The sequence below is a fragment of the Rhinopithecus roxellana genome, chromosome 12 (assembly GCF_007565055.1).
Source record: "Rhinopithecus roxellana isolate Shanxi Qingling chromosome 12, ASM756505v1, whole genome shotgun sequence".
Lineage (NCBI taxonomy): Eukaryota > Metazoa > Chordata > Mammalia > Primates > Cercopithecidae > Rhinopithecus > Rhinopithecus roxellana.
The window spans coordinates 106477210-106483360 of record NC_044560.1 but is presented as its reverse complement, the minus strand read 5'-3'; the positions used below and the strand labels follow the sequence as shown (position 1 = coordinate 106483360).

The 6151-nt window shown below is 41.8% G+C and overlaps 1 pseudogene; it reads right to left on the bottom strand.

The window, feature by feature from the left end:
- Nucleotides 1-2610: 2610 nt before the first annotated feature.
- Nucleotides 2611-3619, bottom strand: LOC104673407 (annotated as a pseudogene).
- Nucleotides 3620-6151: the final 2532 nt, after the last annotated feature.

Here is a 6151-nt window from a genome sequence, read left to right as displayed (position 1 = left end):
CTGGGATTACAGGCACTCGCCACCATGCCCGGCTAATTTTTCTATTTTTAGTAGAGACGGGGTTTCACGATGTTGGTCAGGCTGGTCTCAAACTCCTGACCTCAGGTGATCCACCTGCTTCGCCTCCCAAAGTGCTGGGATTACAGGTGTGAGCCACTGAGCCAGCTGAAAATAATTTTTAAATCTTATTTTCCAAGTGTTGAATAATTTTCCTGCACAGAGCTCCTGAAATCATGTTATCTCTAAAGGTAACTCTTGATAAGATAAAGGGCTGGTCTGATTCTGGTTTGTACTATCCTTAATTAAAATATCTGAGAACCCGCAATTGTTATGGGAAATAGAAAACAAATTGGAGCTTAATTTGTGGCATATATTCCCAATCCCAATGATCAATAATGTCTGTATATCATTTATATTAGTACGCAGATTCAGTGGTGGCTGTTTCATGTGGTCTCTGAATTGTGCCTTTATATAGTGTAGGTTCTGTCCTATTTGGCTTGGTAAACTTACATAGGTAAAACAGGTGTTAATAGAACACAGAGGCCTCCTTGTTGTATGGTTAGTACATCTAGAATTATGTGGTGGTGAGCACTGCTAAAACCAGAGAATTAGCTTCTATCTGGAGATTATGTAAGGAATCTGGAGTTGCATATTTGAACTGGACTCTACTAGTCTGGAACTCTTTCTTTTACTGCCTACTTTTTTTTTTTTTTGAGACAGAGTCTCCCTCTGTCACCTGGAGGTGGAGTGCAGTGGCGCGCTCTTGGTTCACTATTTTTGTATTTTTGTATTTTTTATTTTTGTATTTTTTGGTAGAGACAGGGTTTCACCATGTGGCCAGGCTAGTCTCAAACTCCTGACCTCGGGTGATCACCTCCCAAAGTGCTGGGATTACAGCCATGAGCCACCACGCCCTACTGCCTACTTTTATGGGTGAATTCTTCCTCCTTCAAGATCCTTTAAGTCTGTACTGAGATCCTGTAAACCACAGCATATGTACTGGTTTAATTTCCTGGGAGGACTTGTGGGATCTGGTTCTGTAAATGAAGTTCTACACATCAGCCTTTGTTCCATAATGGTGGGCTTTTCATACTAGATTAACTGGCTTTATTCTCACATACGATATTGTCAGTATAGCCTTGGTAGTGCATTTCATTTGTCTATATCCTTGCAACTATGGGAGCCAATGCATATTAAACCCATGAAAATGCTACATTGTTAGGAAGGATGAAGTTATTTGTAATAATATCTACCCATTATTCTAAGTAGTTGCACAGACTACTTAGTCAATTGATGTTTTTCATATTTTTATCAGAATCATTATGAATCTTTCCAGATATAATATATGTAAATATAGTTCAGTTATTTATTGATACATTATAACCATAAAATTCAAGCACAGCCAATGTTCTTTGTTAAGGAGCAGTTATAATTTTTCTAAGCCTTACCCATCATAAATGCATTCATCTGCATTCTGATTAGAATTATTATAATATTTCAGTTTCTGATGATTTGTTAGCTTATAATTTTTTTTTTTTTTGAGACGGTCTTGGTCTGTTACCCAGGCTGGAGTGCAGTGGTGCAATCATGGCTCACTGTGACTTTGATTTCCTGGGCTCAGGCAAGCTTCCCACCTCAGCCTCCTGAGCTGGGACTACAGGTGTGTGCCACCTCGCCTGGCTAATTTTTTTAAAAAATTATTTTTTGTAGAGATGGGGTCTCGCTATATTGCCCAGACTGGTCTCAAACCCCTAGGCTCAAGACATCATCCTATCCCTACCTTCCAAAGTGTTAGGATTACATTCGTGAGCCACCGCAACTGGACAGTTTATAATTTATATTGAGATTTGACACCAGATACGTTTTCCAGAATTTGGAAGAGTCAGATGGAAAACTACTACTGAAAGGCTTTCATTCCAATTTCCACAAGTATAAATATTAAATTGAAAGTTGTCAGTGGGTCACAAAGAAAGGAAAAGAGCTTCTTCCTATGCCCATAAAAAGGAAGGACATTTGTAAAGCAATTCTCAATAATATTAAAAATAAATAACCACAAGGAGATTTCCTTTATCAGTTTCATTTTGTTCTATGTAAATAGGAGTCTTTTAATTATTTAATCAAATACAAAGTTAGTCGTCATGAAATAATCTACTTATGGACTAGAAAGAATTCTGGAAATCCTGTTTCTACTTCTGGTACAAAATATCACAGGTGTCTACTTGAGGTGACAATGCTGGTTTACATGGTGATATGGTTTGCCTGTGTCCCCACCGAAATCTCATCTTGGATTGTAGCTCCCACAATTCCTATGTGTTGTGGGAGGGACTTGCTGGGAGGTAATTGAATCATGGGGGCAGGTCTTTCTCATGCTGTTCTCACAAGATCCAATGGTTTTTTGTTTCTTTTTTTTGACTGAGGATGGGGACTTTATTGACGGTACACCATAAGGTGGGGCTCCCTAGACCCCTCCCTCTTCAGGGGATCTGCATGGAAACTGTGAGGAAGGGAGATTCTCAGTGTGGTGAGGGACTGAGTGTGGCAGGGACTCCCCAGCAGTGAGGACCTCTGTCTTCCTCTCATGCTCTCTCTGGGGTTGGTGGTCTGGGGGTCTTACTCCTTGGAGGCCATGTGGGCCATGAGGTCCACCATCCTGTTGCTGTAGCCAAATTCATCCTCATACCAGGAAATAAGCTTGACAAAGTGGTTGTTGAGGGCAACGTCAGCCCCAAAATCGAAGGTGGAAGAGGGGGTGTCACTGTCGAACTTGGAGGAGACGACCTGCTGCTCAGCGTAGCCCAGGATGCCCTTGAGGGGGCCCTCCAATACCTGCTTCATCACTTTCTTGATGTCATCATATTTGGCAGGGTTTTCCCAGATGGCAGGTCAGGTCCATGACCAACACGTTGGCAGTGGGGATATGGAAGGCCATGCCAGTGATCATCCCATTCAGCTCAAGGATGACCTTGCCTACAGCCTTGGCAGTGACAGTAGAGGCAGGGATGATATTCTGGAGAACCCCACGGCCATCATGCTACAGTTTCCCGGAGAGGCCATCCACAGTCTTCTGGGTGGCAGTAATGGCATGGACTGTGGTCATGAGTCCTTCCACAATACCAAAGTTGTCATGGATGACCTTGGCCAGGGGCACTAAGCAGTTCGTGGTGCAGGAGGCATTGCTGATGATCTTAAGACTGTTGTCATACTTCTCATGGTTCATGCTCATCACGAACATGGGAGTGTCAGAAGAGGGGGCAGAGATGATAACCCTTTTGGCTCCTCCCTGCAAGCAAGCCCCAGCCTTCTTCATGGGGGTGAAGACGCCAGTCGGCTCCATGATGGACTCAGCGCCAGCACTGCCTCATTTGATTTTGGAGGGGTCTTGCACCTGGAAGATGGTAATGGGATTTCCATTGATGACAAGCTTCCTGTTCTCAGCCTTGACGATGCCATGGAATTTGTCATGGGTGGAATCATACTGGAACGTGTAGACCACATAGTTGAGGTCAATGAAGGGGTCATTGATGGCAACAATATTTACTTTACTAGAGTTAAAAGCAACCCTGGTGACCAGGCTCCCAATTCCAACAAGTCCATTGACTCCGTCCTTCAACTTCACCATGGTGTCTCAGGGACGTACGTGGCTGGCAATGCAAAGAAGATGTGGCTGTCTGTTGAACAGGAGGAGCAGAGAGCCAATCTGGTAGTTGTATAAGGGGGAGTTTCCCTGCACAAGTTCTCTCTCTTGCCTGCTACCATGTAAGATGTGCCTTTTGCCTTCTGCCATAATTGGAAGGCCTCCGCAGCCCCACGTGGAACTGTAAAGTCCATTAAACCTCTTTTTCTTTATAAATCACTCAGTCTCGGGTCTGTTTTATCAGCAGCATGAAAACAGACTCATACACATGGGAAAGCCCGAACCTAATGAGTCTATTTCTTGAAGTGTCAATAGCTCAGGGTATCAGGTATTGTCTATTCATCAAGGCACTTTGACTCTCCTTTGTCCAAGAGCCAATTTCTGGCCCATAGTTTCCAGGTAACCTTCAGGAAAGTATGAAAGGAAAGCAGAAGTCACTTATTGATTGTAGGACTAAATAATGATGGGGAATTTACTACAGTGACTAATACTATCTAATAAGAAGAAAACAGAATGCTCAATTAGGGCGTACTATATAATTATTCCAAGAGAATTAGATCAGTGTTTCTCCTGGGGGCAAGAACAAATTATGGACACTGAAGATACTGACACATCACCATCCTGTAAAAGTGGATAGTCTTTGAGATATATTTATAATAGTGACATTTAATGCACAAAATTAATCTAAGGAAGGCTGAGCTCATCTTTTTAATTTGAAAGCATTTTTTCACATTGTGTGTTCAAAAATCAAGGAGGTTTTTACACTATTGTTGAATGATTTTAAAAACAGAATCATATCAAATATAGGTTGGGCACAGTGGCTCATGCCTGTAATCCCAGCACTTTGACAGGCCAAGGCAGGTGGATTGCTTGAGCCCAGGAGTTCGAGACAGCCTGAGCAACATTCTCCAGCTGAGGCAGGAGAATCGCTTGAACCGGGGAGGCAGAGGTTGCAGTGAGCCAAGATCACGCCACAGCACACCAGCCCGGGCGACAGAATGAGACTCTGTCTTGAAAGAAAAAAAAAAAAATAGGATATCAAATATACTTAAGGTTTCTAATATCCCGCCCTGTGTATGTATTTCCTATGGTGGGCTACAAGGTGAGGGAACAGATCTTTGGTGCTTTAGCCACCCAGGAAGGGCTAAAGGTTATTTTGAACATACAAACATCTTGATGATTTTTAACTTTTCTTAATTTATAGTCTGATTTTATGAAAGGAAACATCAGAAAGAATTGTCCAAAATACTGATCACTTGACAAAAATAGGTGCATAATTGCCTAACAGAAAGGAGTAATTATAGCTTGGCTACCCTATTAGCCATAATGACAATCAAGATATTCAAAAATAGGCCAGGCACAGTGGCTTATGCCCGTAATCCAACTCTTTGGGAGGCTGAGGCAGGAGGATCGTTTGAGTTCAGGAGTTTGAGATCAGCATGGGCAATATAGGGAGACTCTGTCTCTACAATTTTTTTTTTTTTAAATTACCTGGGCATGGTGGTACATGCCTGTGGTCCCAGCTGAGATGGGATTATCACTTGGCTGCAGAGAGCCGTGATTGCACCTCTGCACTGCAGCTTGGGTGACAGAGTGAGAACCTGTCTCAAAAAAAAAAAAAAAAAAAAAAGTAAATATAGGCCAGGCACGGTGACTTATGCCTGTAATCCCAGCACTTTGGTAAACTGAAGTGGGTGGATCACCTGAGATCCGGAGTTTGAGACCAGCCTGGCCAACAAAGCAAAACCCTGTCTCAGACAAGCCTGGCCAACAAGGCAAAACCCTGTCTCTACTAAAAATACAAAAAATTAGCCAGGCATGGTGGTGCGTGCCCGTAGTCCCAGCTACTCGAGAGGCTGAGGCGGGAGAATCACCTGAACCTGAGAGGCGGAGATTGCAGTGAGCCAAGATCATGCCACTGGACTCCAGCCTGTGTGACAGAGTGAAACTCTGTCTTAAAAATGAATGAATGAATGAATGAATAAATAAAGTAGAAGGTAACTATAAGGGAATTTCACTTTTTATAAGTGAGAATCTTTTACTGCACATTTTAAAAAATAAACAATTCAACAGTATGACAAAGGTCAGCGAAAAGGAAGACAAAGTTAAATCTTCTCAAACAAGAATATTTAGTAAGGCAAGAACCTCTGCTACCCAGACAAACTTCACAGAAGGTAAAGAATAACTTTTTACTATGTTTTGCCCAGAGTAGACTGAATACTTTAAGATCCCTTTGTCATTTTAAAGACAGAAAAAAAAATCAAATTCTAGTTTTACTGTTTTTGCCCATCATCCAGATGGCATGATACAGTCTGTTTTTCTCATTTTCTTTTTAAAATCTTATATGTTAACCCATACTTATACATTATCCAGGTGTTCAAAGATTATTCATTAAGTAGCTCAATATTAGTTTGAGGCCATAAAGTTAAAAAGAATCTTATATAGTATGTTTAAACTGGCACTACAATATACCATAATCTTATTTTCACTGAGGGTATATTCTAGGTTGGCATTTAC